We start from the raw sequence: 13,516 nt of genomic DNA on the forward strand, positions 1-13,516 counted from the left end.
GGAAGCACTCTGTGCAGTGTGCATGTGTGTGTGTGTGTGTGTGTGTGTGTGGTGGACACGGTTTGCCCAGAGGTGCAGAATTTGATTCTGGGATCCAAAAGTCATCATCTAGTTCAACCCTTCACTTACGAGACTAGGAAAGTGAGTTGCAGAGACATGAAGAGTTGCCCTCAGGGCCACAGTTAGTGGCAGAACTATCTGTCCTGCCCAGCACTCAAGAGTAGAAAAACAAAAACCACAACAGTCCTACTCTACAACCTTTATGGAGCACTGAGGTGTGCGATGCTGACTACATAGTAGTGAGGAAGACCGACCTGGGCCTTGCCCCTCAGGGTTCCCAGTCCAACTGTACTTGAAGAGAAGTGCAATGTTTACTTCCCTAAGGTGGAGAAATGAAATATGGTGAATGTGTCCCATAGAGGTTAAGCAGCAGCCACCATCTCCTGAGTACTCACACATATTGCTTTATTTAATTCATACTTACAAGATGAGTTTTTCAAGCTTCAATTTCCAGATGAGGAAATAAATGCATGACAGATTAGCCAACTTGCTCATATGTAAGGAGCAGAACAGAAATTTACCTCTGTCCATCTAACTCCAGAACTGGGTCATATTAACCTTTCAGTTTTCCAGTCAGATACATCACCTCGAAGATGGGAAATGCCACACATGCTCTTTCTAAACCTGCCTCCCACATCGCAGTGTCATAATTTTCATATATTATATGTTTAGAAACAGAGCTGAGACAAGGTCATGTGACCTGCCAAAGAAATAAAGAACCGCTCAGAGTCCTCACAGTTATAAAATCAGTGCTGAACATTGCACAGGGTCTGCCTTCCTTAAAGACAGATTGGGGGAGAACAGCTGGGGCCATTAGGGCCCTGGCTGTGAAGAGAGGGATTGGAGAAAAATGAACCTGCATCTATATTGAACCAAATTCCAATGTAATTATGTCGAGTAGCATCCATTCAGGGCTCAGTATTGTGCAGACCTGCAAGGGGATATATAGGAGAAGGGTCTCCTCTGTCAAGATTTTGTTCAGTTCCATGGGGTTGAGAAGAGGCCAGTGCCTAGCTGCCCTGGGGGAGATGGGGCATAAAGTTATAGACATAAGTGACTTTTCTAAGTATCTGTGAAACACCCTTCTCCAGCACTACAATTATTTAACATATTTTATGTAAAATACTAGAATGAATAGACTACACTAATGACTGAATACTCATCAATAAATGGCAACCCTGAATCTTCTGTTGAATCTCATCAAGTGAAAAGGCTCTGGAGGAAAGTAGAGAAGTGGTTTCTTCTTCTTCTTCTTTTTTTTTTGGAGAGGTTTTTGCTATAGGGTGAGTGTGCTCGCCAGAAAGACAGAGAGAGATAGAAAGATAGTAAGCGAGAAATCATCCCCCAGGGGAGATGGCCACACTGCAATCCCTTCTCCTCCATTCTCCTCTCGGGATCTTGGGCACACACACGCGCCTGGCATGAGTTTAAGCCACCGGGTTTGGGACTCGAACTGCGGTTGACTACGTGGGAGTTCAGTGACATAGCCATTATGCTAACTGCAGGTCCCGAGAAGTGGTTTCTTAAGGAAAGGTTAGTGCTGTTCTCTGAGGGCAGACCTGGATTCTGCTTTCAAAGAGGTGAATGTAAGGAAGCACAAATTCCAACCCTGGCCCTGTCAAGCTCTGTCAGATAATACTAGAAAAATGATTCTTCCTCTCTGAGTCTCAGTTTATTCTGTGAGTAGGGATAACAATGCCTACCTTATAGAGATATTGGAAGATATTGTAATATATGTATAATACAAGACAACTTCAAGAAGCCTGTGGAAAGATGCAATTGGAAGTATGAGTTTACTTTGGTGCAAAACAACATTGAAATCCACGCATAGTTTTCATAATATGGATTTCCATACATTTTTTGAAGAACCCACCTATATACCATCTAATAATATAAATGGTATATAAAACACATAATAGACAGACTGATAGATGAATGGACAGAAACTAGAAGAAAATGCTGATCACAAAGTAATCATTAAGTGCCATCCTGCATATTTCTCTCCCTACCTCTTTCTGCCATCCCACCGATCCTACCTAATCCTTTTCAGTTTTCTTCAGCTGAAAGATTCTGAAGTGGAAGAAAAACACTAGGGGAGAGAGGATGAGTCCTGAGGGAATCAGTCCAATGTCCCATACTCTAACTGTAAAAAGTAAACAACATATTTTTAAATTTTATCCAAAGTCTCAGAATCATCCACCAAAGACCGTACATCTTAAACTAAGTTGCTATTGAAAAGAGGATGAGAGACTGTCTTTGGTCATTATATTCATGCACTATGTTATAAACACAATGACAGAATGTACTAGATCTGCTTTTAAATTTTGATCTTGGTGTGCTAATATTTCCAAGCAGTTAGCCAAGGAGTCCTCAACTCTAAGAATAGCTCAAACCCTCCCGAGAACACTTATTCAAAGGCATATTTGTTAAGTAAGAGTATTTTTATGCAATTAGGCCAGGATGCCAAAGAAACAACCAAAACAATAAATCTCTATACAGCAGATTAGACAAGCTATGTAAGGCCAACCCAGATTCCGAGGGTCTCTGAAAGACCTTAGCAGAATCAATCAGATGTGGGCCACCCTCCTATGGACACTAGAGTCTGTCCATGAACAGTCACCACTGGGCGGCCTCTGTTTGCCCTCCTTTCTTGGTTCTTAGAAGATATTTACTAAGGGTTTGTTGAATGAATATCTAGGGTCTGCATTCAGAATTCTGAGTTTTATTCATCTTACCCTGGACAATATGACAGATTTTTAAAAATAATAAAATAAAGGAAGTTCTTAAAGCTGATAAGTCTTTTGTACTTATTATCAAGACCCACTTAGAGGTCAAAAGAGGTTTCAGCATTTTATATGGATTTATAGACTAGAATGACCCATGAGATCTGAATCATTATAAGACTGTAATTCAATTATTTCAGTAACATCTATTCATGACGTGCACTCCACAGCTTTCGCCTTGCTAACTTAGAAGCAAACAGGCCCACATACATTAAAACCAGGTACAGGGTGACTCTAGCAACACACTGTTAATGAAAATGCGACAGGTAATGTCCTGCATCACTCCCTAAATTTGGATATCAACTTGAAAGCTGATATTAAATAAACAAAGTAGGGAAAGAATTAGGGGAGGAAGCAAAGGGAATAGTGGAGGAAGTAAAGGAAACATATTCCGTAGAAAGTTTATCCACAACTGGAACTTAAGATTGGGGACTTGGAGAAGAGGGGAGGAGGGGATGGAGAATAAAATGCTTCCCCAAACATGAGAAGTGAGCAGCACAAACTATTCGGAGTCAACACTATGATTCTTGCAGTAGCCAAATGGACACCATGAGCAAGCCTGGGACACTGGCACAGAGGTAGTGATCCTCCTCCTGAAGGGTGAAACAGATCTGGACGCAGCTGGGATGAAACCAATGCAAACTCAGCTCATGCTAATGGTGAAACTGGAGGCACAACATACAATGGAGACGGGGAGGGTGAACAAGGAGCACTTCCAACAGCAGGGAACATAGTGTTAGGAAACACATGGAGAAACGTTCAGCAGCTAAAATTAGTTCTCACGAGTGAAGAATTTCATACCAAAGCACCGAGGGGTGCAGACATCCAATCTGGAGGTGATTAACACCAAGCACTAACTGACAATGCTGAAAATGTGGAGGATTTCCAAATTAGATGTCTGCATCTAGACTTTGCTTTCTTGGCCCTTATGCTCCCTCATTCCCTTGCCCCTCTCTCCCTCCTCTCCTTCTTGTGCAAGGCAAGCACTTGAGCATCCATACAGACTAACAATCACATTTGGGGAACATCCCAGGGCCCCCTATCCCAGGTCGTGGCCTCTTATTGCACTCTCTGCTTGTCCTTTAGCTTCGTTTGCTTTCACAATGCACTTCTGAGATGGACTAGACAATGGGCCCTTAGAATATGGTGAGCAGAGAGGGGGTGTGGTGCACCATGTGAAGTCATGGACTTCTGATGGACCTTTCCATAGGTCCTTCAACCCACCGCCACCAGGGTTTTCCTGATTTGCTGCCCTGAAGTGGACTCTCTTTCCTTTCTGCCCCCATCTCTGTTTCTCTTAGTCACAAGTCCCACTAAGAGTACAACACCTGACACACACGTGCGATCATTCACCTCTTAGTGGGCTGTCCATTTTCTGCTCTGTGCACTGTTTTGTTCTTCTCACTCTGGATGCACTGCCTCCCTCCTGCATCCATGCTGCTGCTGTACATTTCCAATAATGACTGTTTAAAATCATAATGAAGACCCCTTTTGATTGTTCAGTGTGCTCAAGATAGTGCTAGGGAATCAAAAATCCTGATGATTCACAGATTATATTTTCACATCCTCAAGTTTTAGATATCAAAAGGTCAAAGAGGGATCAACTTTTCAATATTTTATATATGTATATAAAATTATGTATATTATATATACATACACATAGATATATGATTACTTATTTCTTCCATGAGAAAGACAGAGTCAGAGAGGGAAGGAGAGAGAGGTACCCTCCAATGGAGTTTTCACAATCCACCCTGACCTCAGCCAGCCAGGATCATGGGCATGCACACACACCCTACGATGTGAACCTGGAACGCTCCCCTATGACCACAGCATTATACATTACTGTATTAACACTGCATTACTGCAGCTGGTCTATAATTTTAAAATTATGTTTCCAACTTAATGGTCCCTTTCTTCTCATATACAGAAAACACATCATATCCTTAGACAACTGAGTTTTGAGAGATAAACCACTGATCTGGGACCAGCAGTTGGTGTAATGGCTATGTCGCTGGACTCCCACGCAGTCAACTGCAATTTGAGCCCAGACCCGGGGGCTTAAACACATGCCAGGCATGTGTGCGTGCGTGCCCAAGATCTCGAGAGGAGAATGGAGGAGAAGGGATTGCGGTGTGGCCGCCTCTCGGAGGTGATTTCTCGCTTTCTGTCTGTCTCTGTCTGTCTGATGAGTGCACGTCCCCTATAGCAAAATTCTCTCCCCCAAAATCCAATAAACAACAACAACAACAAAACCCATCGATCTCCTATATTACAGTCTTGTTGATGTTTGAAGATAGAGCTGTTCCCTTGGTCTAGGCTGCTTCTCTCCTGGAAGATTCCAACTCATTGGGTTCTTCCAAACCCAAATGGCTGCCCCCTGCATTGTGAAGCCTTCCTTGGGTCCAGACAGAGCTCACAGCTCTAGCCTGAGGCTACCCAGTGCTTTCCTCCCACCTCATGACAGCCAGCAAGACTGAATTGTAATTTATCTGTTTACTGACTGTCGCCTCCAGCAGACAGTAAGCGCCTCCAAGGCCGGGCAATAATGAGTCCATGTCTGCCTCCCGTTATATTGCCTGACACTTTCAGGCTCAATAAATTTTAGTGAAGTGACTGAATGTCGATTCTCTGCCTTCCATTCCACAGGCTAAATATCCCCAAGCACTTAGCTGTGAAGTAAGTGACAGTTTCTGAGAGAAGATGCTGACATGAAAATCGGAGAGCAGAGGAAGTAAAATGCTTCTTCATCTGGCCCAAAGCTGTGTCATTTAGGGTGCAAAAGTGCCCTCTCCTGTGCACGCCCCTCCTTTGTGAGGTGTGATGTCCCAGGCATTGGTACACTCCACCTGGCCTTAAGTCTCTGGTAGGGAGGTGCTCTAGCTGCCGGCTAACAGGCAGAACTCTTTTTTTTTTTAAAGAATTATTTAATTTTATTTATTCATTCATTTTTATTTTAATTTGACCAGAGAGAGACAGAGAGAGAGAGAGGGAAAGTGAGAAAGCAAGCCACCAGGTCCAGGATTTGAACCGTGTCAGCCATGTGGGAGTGTCCAGCACCTTAACCACCACACCACCGATTCTCTGCCTTCCATTCCACAGGCTAAATATCCCCAAGCACTTAGCTGTGAAGTAAGTGACAGTTTCTGAGAGAAGATGCTGACATGAAAATCGGAGAGCAGAGGAAGTAAAATGCTTCTTCATCTGGCCCAAAGCTGTGTCATTTAGGGTGCAAAAGTGCCCTCTCCTGTGCACGCCCCTCCTTTGTGAGGTGTGATGTCCCAGGCATTGGTACACTCCACCTGGCCTTAAGTCTCTGGTAGGGAGGTGCTCTAGCTGCCGGCTAACAGGCAGAACTCTTTTTTTTTTTAAAGAATTATTTAATTTTATTTATTCATTCATTTTTATTTTAATTTGACCAGAGAGAGACAGAGAGAGAGAGAGGGAAAGTGAGAAAGCAAGCCACCAGGTCCAGGATTTGAACCGTGTCAGCCATGTGGGAGTGTCCAGCACCTTAACCACCACACCACCTGCTGGTCCCCAAGGCAGAACTCTTCATCTTAAGTGTGCTAATTGTGCAATTCCCCCCTTGATACTGTGTACACCCCTGTGCCCACTCATTGAAACCAGACTATTCTACAGAGTTAGTAGTGAACCAAGAGTCATGGACAATTGATCAAGTCCCTTCCTAGAAGCAGTGGGTCACGGGCCCACTAACAAAGCTGACCTATGATCAGGTTGAATTTGTGTCACACAAAAGACCATAACCCACAAGTGGCACTGAGCTCCTAGAATGCATCAGCATAGAATACGGAGGAGAGGTTAGGTACCTTCCTGAAGATCCTTGGGAAGGAAATGCAATCGGTGAACAAAAATCATAAACCTAGGAATAATAACAACCAATCAATGCCTGCTGAAATAAAAACAATAATGCCAGAATGATCAAGCAAAGAGAGGGCTGATTGGTAGCGGGTCTTTAAAGCAGGGGACAGGAGTGGGGGTGAACCCCTATTATCATTGTTAGCCTGAGCTCCCTGGGTAGCCAAAGGAAAAGCTATGCTGCTTGACAGGACCATCCTGTGTCAAACATGGGTGACCTGGAGGCCAGTTCAGGCCATCCACCCCCACTGCTCTCATGCCTCCCTCATGAGGAAAACTTCTGGTTTTAATTTGGGTTCTCCTGGAGCATTTCCTATAGGGGAAAGACCATGCTTCTTTGTTGACATGCATATCCAATTACCTCGCAGGCACAAATCTCATCATGATTTAGTAAATGGATACTCCTTTTTTTAAAAATCTGTTTTGAGTCTTATTAGTGTGACTTAATTCATGGGGATTGACTAGCAAGATGAAGAAATAGACCCAATTTAGTTTCTAAACTTACAAAGTCAAATCCAGACCATGGGCCCATGGTGGCCTGAATGAGGCAACCTGCCTCACTCTGCAGAGCTCCTAGATTTACCAGGATGATGGCTGCCTGATGGCAATACTGGCAAATTGTTTTTGTCAAAGTTAATACTCGTCATACCAATAGGAGTAACCACCGCTCTAACACCCCAGCTGGGGGCTGGGTTCAGGGGTTACACTACAACCTCTTCCATGGATGCTTGGTTTCATGTTCCTCACTGGAACGTGTGTATCCCTTAAAGAGCTGGCCAGCTACTGACTGTTCAAAGGGAGGGGACTGCTGTACTGAGGGTCATCTTCTGTCTCAGAAAAATGCGTGGAATACTCAAGTTAGGCATTTTACTTCCACTGTGACAAAGCTAATTAAGGTGTATACTTGGACAAATCAAGTCACGTGACCTAGTTTTAAAAAGTAAATAATATAGGATCAGCAGTGGTGCAGTGGCAAAGCAACTAGACACACATGGGAAAGGTCCTGGGTCTGCATCCTGGGACCTCCCTGACCATGAGGGTACATGCCCATGATCCCAGTTTCCCAGTTAGCTGGAACTGAGTGTGGACCGCAGCATAAAGACCTCACTGGAGTGGCTTCTCTGTCTCTGTGTCAGGGGAGAAATAAATAAACTTTTAAAAAGTGGATAATATAGCAGCCAAATTAAAAAGTAAGGAGATTACTGTGAATATCTGACCTTGAGTTTCTTTTAGGCAGAGGTCAGAGGCCTTGCCTTCCCTGGCCTGATATACCCCAGCATATTTAGCCTGCTCTCAAACCTCTGACCTGCCTGCTTCCATGTGGGCCTGGGAATTTCCTTAGGATTTTCCTCAGTTTTTGTATCAGCAAAATTCACTGTGTTTCTCTCCACAGCATGTTGTACCCTGAGCACAAGTTAGGCCAATGATCATTAAATACTTTCCTTGAAGTTGCAAGAAGGAAGAGAGAACACATGTTATTACAATATCAAGTGTGATCCAAGAGATGCTGGTTCTCAGACTGAGTGGGAAAAATATATTTCCTTGGGACTTTTGTGCTCCCTCGGCTGAGTCAAATCTGTCATGATGGACACTGCCATGTGCATCATGGTGCCCAACACATTCTGTCCCCCACCCTTCTAGTAGGCTAAGCTATGAAGACAAAGAGGGGTTTTGCATGTCCTAATCCCCAGTGGAATATTTCTGGCAGGATAAAGACCCACCAAATGTGTTTTTAAAAGTGAGTATTCTTTCGGCCAGTCATGGTGAAACAGCAATGACACAGCACTCGGCAGTGTAGGAAACCATGTGGAAGACCAGTGTTCAGTTGCAGGATCGACTTGTACCAGGGACATGTTTGTGTGCCTGTGATCCTGTCTTGCTAAAGAGCTGGGTGGTAGGGAATAGTGAGGTGGGACCCTGTAGAGGGTAACTGTCTTTCTCAAAAGAAACATAACATTTAAAAACTGAATATTCTTGATAGAAAAAAAAAAACTATTTCTCCTTTCAAATGATGGGTAACAGAGAAATGATGTGGAGCCCAAAAGAAAGCCAATTTATCAAGTATCTGCCCCAGCAAGATGAGGAATGTTTCCCATGGCATGCAGAGAGGAGAAAATTTTGTGTTCTGGTCTGTCACAGCCACTTTTGCTGCAGGCTGATGTCTCAGTGTGATGGGTTTATCAAGCAGAAACAATAGAGCTGTGCTCCAAAACATGGCAGAGGCTGCCTTCTTCTCTGTTACAGGGGATAGGAAGAAGGTGCTGTTGATCCCCACGGGATAGCTGTCTCCCAGTGTGCTCCCCACTGACAGGAGCCTGCTCAGCACCCGCTCCTGAGTCTTCAGACAATAGGATGGGCACAGAGGGTCAGAGGAAGTAGCAAGAATGACTGAGATCCACGAGTTCTGCCTTCTCACTCTGGTTCAACCCTGAGCCAACCCTGTGTCATGGATACCACCTCAGGTCACAGAACGATCATGAACATGTTCATCAGCCCTCACATGTGCCACTGCTCCCAGGCATACATTCCTCCCTGGTCTGATGCTCTGATCTTGTCTCTCTTCTCTCTCTTCTCTACTTGTGTTAGTTTTTTTTTTTCTTTGAGAGGTTTTTGCTATAGAGCGTGTGCACTCTCCAGAAAGACACAGAGAGACAGAGAGACAGAAAGTGAGAAATCACCCCTCACCCCCAAGGGGGATGGCCATGCCGCAATCCCTTCTCCTCCATTCTCCTCTCAGGATCTTGGGTACCCACACACGTGCGTCCAGCATGAGTTTAAGCCACCAGGTCCGGGACTCTAACCATGGTCGACAACATAGGAATTCAGTGACACAGCCATTACGTCAACTGCTGGTCCCTTGTGTTAGTCTTATCCAACCTTCCAGACACACCTTGAGTGGTATCTCCTCCCTACAAACTCTGGCTGCTGTGCACATCAGACCATCAATTGCCAATTTCCACTGATCAGTGTCAACAGCCATCATTTCTGAAGTATCTTCTCTATTCCAGGAACTGTGCTAGGTGCTAAAGATAGAAGGATCACAAAGACTGAATGTCTCTCATCTGAGTACTAATAATACATATGGTGAGACAAGATATTAATCTACTGATAATGATAAATCAACTGATAATGATAATGTCGTAAATTGTGGCTAGAATTTGACCTATTACCCACAGGGTCTGAACATCATATAGGATACAACTCAAATGTCTAAAAGATGTCCACTCTCTCCTTGGAGCTCTCAGAGCTCTGGAAGGCGCAGAGGAAAACACAAGCTTAGGCTGCCATGTTGAAGTCTACACAGTTCTGAAATTGACCTGAGACTAGTCTCTGGGCAAAGTCAGTGGTAAGCAGGGAACCATCAAACATAGGCTTACCAAGTTTATACTTACAATAGAAGTAAAGACACATGGTACATATTTACTTAACACTACGCTTGAATCCTGCCAAATACTCCGTTGGATATTGTGATTATAAGGGTTTGGGGACACTACTGTTCAAATCAAATATATGGGCACCATCTCCACCTCAGACTTCTTCTGAACTTCACATCTACATATACTATTCAGTGTTATCTCGAAGAGGTCTCAAGCATAACATGTCAAACTAAATCTTGATCCCACCCACTTCCAAAACTTGCTCCTCTACCATTTCCCTTTCTTTTTTTCATTTTCTCTCTCTCTCTCTTTTTTTTTTTTTAAAGAAAGCTTATTTATTCATTTATTCCATGAAAGAAGGAGAAACACAGAGAGATAAGTGCCCCCAATAGGGTTCTCATGCTGCAATCCACCTCCAGTATCAAGCAGCCCATATCATGGGCTTGTAGAAGGCCTTGGGATGTTAGCCAAGGACTTTCCCATGTGGATCCAGCATCTCAGAGAATTGTGCTACTGTTGTACCACCAGCTGGCACCTGCTTTTAAAAGAATGTATTTATGTATTTTTTCCATGAGAGAGAGAAAGAGAAATGAAGAGACAGTCTTTTTCCTTACCTATCTGCATGGTTGCTTCCACCCAAAATTTAGATTTATACTTGAAACACCCCTCTCCTTTATCCTCCACATCCCAAAACATATTGCAAACCTCTCCACCACTCTCCCTCCCACCATCACCTCCCCAGGAGAAGCAATTTCATCGCTCTTCCCACCAGAGCCTCCTAAGCAGTCTCTACCTTCCATCATTTCCCTCTCTAATGCCTTTCCCACAGAGTGGCCAGGATCATACTCTAGTGAAAACCAGACAGGGTCACACCTCTGTTCAAAACCCTACTTTGGCTTCCCAGTACCCTTAGATTAAAATCCAAACTTTTACTAGGTCTCTGTTCTGGAACTTGCCAGCTCCTTGGGTGTCACTTTCTGATAGTTTGTCTTCATGCCATCTTTTAACTATGTTGGCCTTCCCTCCTATGGGCCATGGAAGACATGGTCACTTGCCTATTGCCAATCCATTTCCTATCTTCTTCTTTACTAGTAGAACTGTGATTTTATCCAGGGCTTTTCTTTCTTCCACATTGTCACTTGCTTCACTACAATGGCCAACGACAATGATCCCATTTTATTTGACAGTGATTGGTTCAGAAAAAGCCATCAGAGAGCTTGCTCTTGCAGGTTCCCTCTCCCTGTTGTGTGAAAACACAGCAAAAAAACCCAGCCATGTATAAATCCAGGAAGAGGCTTCTCAAGGAACCAAACTAGCTGACACCCTTGATCTTGGATGTCCAGCTTTCAAAACTGTGAGAAATAAATGTCTGTTGTTTAAACCATTCACTCTATGGCATTTTGCTATAGCAGCTTGAGCTAAGACATCTTTATTTAGGTTTACATTTTTTATCCCAGTAATTCTAAGAAACATCTGTCAATATGCACCTCCTCAAATCTGTACCGGTACCCTACCCCAATGCCAAGACTTCAGGAATATAAATATAGTACCTATATAAACCCAAAGGGAGTCAAGGAAGTCTAAAGACACTAGCACATGTATGAGTAGTGGTTAAAGGTTCTGGAAAAAGATAAGGAAACAACCAACTAAAAGGCCAGATAAAGGGCCATTTTGCCCAGCTCCAGGGAAGATTCCTCTAGACCATCAACACTAGCTTCAGTCTTTCAGAGGACAGGACTGGCCTACCATTCATTTCTTTAAGCCTTTCTTGGTTAAGCTGGGCAAGGCAGGACCTCTGATAAAAAGTTTAGTTGAGAATTCAGGGAACTGGGATGAATAACAAAGGATCTGTATCTAGTGTCTACTGACTCAGGATCCACCTAAAATGTATGTATGTAACACTGAGTACGTGTGTGTGTGTGTGTGTGTGTGTGTGTGTGTGTGTGTGATTTTATTAGGGAAAAGAGGCCACAACTTTTATTAGATTCTCAAATGATCTATAATTCCATAAAATGATAAAAGTCTGCAGAAGATGGTAAAATGAAAAGTGAAAAAGAACTATATAAGTGCCAAATTTGAGTTTCAGAACTTGGAAGAATCTGCCCTTTACCTGTTTCCACAAATAGGAGCCCCACAGGCCAAGCACATTATAATGGATAAAATGTTATAATGGCAAGAACACAGGAGCTGTCACCTAAATCCATACTGAACTATAAAAGCTGCCCATCAATGTGTGCTGTAGAAAGACCGCTTGCTTCTCAGATAATGAATGGGACAAAGCCAGCACAGAGGGATGATTCTTGCATTCCCTAAGGAGAACAGGAGGCCACACACTGTCAGAACTTTCTCTAATCAGAATCCCCCAGAGTCTTTCATTGTGTGTAGGTGGCTCTGTGTGCCAGAACACGTTCCTATCCTCGGGGATGATGAGGAGGACAAATTCATTTCTTACCAATTATAGGAAATAGTGGGCCTAAACCTACCTTGAAAGTATGTTCCATAATAAGTATTTGAGAAAGTAACTGCAAAAATATGATTTTAAAGGCCAGCAGGTGGCATGGTGGTTAAAGGAGTTGGACTCCCACGTGGCCAACTGCGGTTTGAGTCCTGGACCTGGTGCCCACTTTCTCTCTCTCTCTCCCTCCCTCCCTCCCTCTCTGGTCAAATTAAAATAAATAAATAAATAAATAAATAAATAAATAAATGAAGTTAAATGAAATAATTCTTTTAAAAATATAACATTTTAAGTAGTTTTATGGTGGGCTTAAGCAAAATAAAACAAACAATAAAAACTAAAATTGGTAATCCTGAAATAATTGCAATAAGCCTATGAGCTAGGACTACATTTTGGATTATGGACATAAGGAACCTGAGAAGAAATGATGAATCCAAAGGCTAAAATTTTTTTTTTTTGGAGAGGTTTTTGCTATAGGGCGCGTGCGCTCACCAGAAAGACAGAGAGAGAGATAGACAGATAGAAAGTGAGAAATCACCCCCCCAGGGAGGATGGTCATGCCACTATCCCTTCTCCATTCTCCTCTCGGGATCTTGGGCATGCACGCACATGTGCCTGGTGTGAGTTTACGCCACCAGGTCAGGGACTCGAACCGCGGTCGACTACATGGGAGTTCAGCAACATAGCCATTATGCTAACTGCTGGTCCCAAAATTGTTATTTTCATTACATTTTTCTATTGTAATTTCTTTCGGCAATGTCTCAGTATTCCCCAATAGTCTGTATTCTCTCAAAAGTCAAGGTAGCACAAGAAAATATTCTCAACATTAAGTTATTAGGGAAATGCAAGTCAAAAATCACAATGAGATTCCACTTTAAACATATTAGGATGGCTATTATAAAAAATATGGAAAATAACAAGTGTTTGGTGGATGTGGAGAAATTGGAACACTTGTGCATTCC

The 13,516-nt window shown here is 43.2% G+C and overlaps 1 protein-coding gene across 3 annotated transcripts in view; it reads right to left on the reverse strand.

Annotated features, from left to right (window-relative positions):
• Nucleotides 1-13,516, reverse strand: part of CAMK1D (calcium/calmodulin dependent protein kinase ID) — a 483,186-nt gene that overhangs the window by 25,363 nt on the left and 444,307 nt on the right. The gene's annotated exons all lie outside the window — the stretch shown is intronic.

This window comes from Tupaia chinensis, unplaced genomic scaffold, assembly GCF_000334495.1.
Source record: "Tupaia chinensis unplaced genomic scaffold, TupChi_1.0 Scaffold000275_1, whole genome shotgun sequence".
Classification (NCBI taxonomy): Eukaryota; Metazoa; Chordata; class Mammalia; order Scandentia; family Tupaiidae; genus Tupaia; species Tupaia belangeri.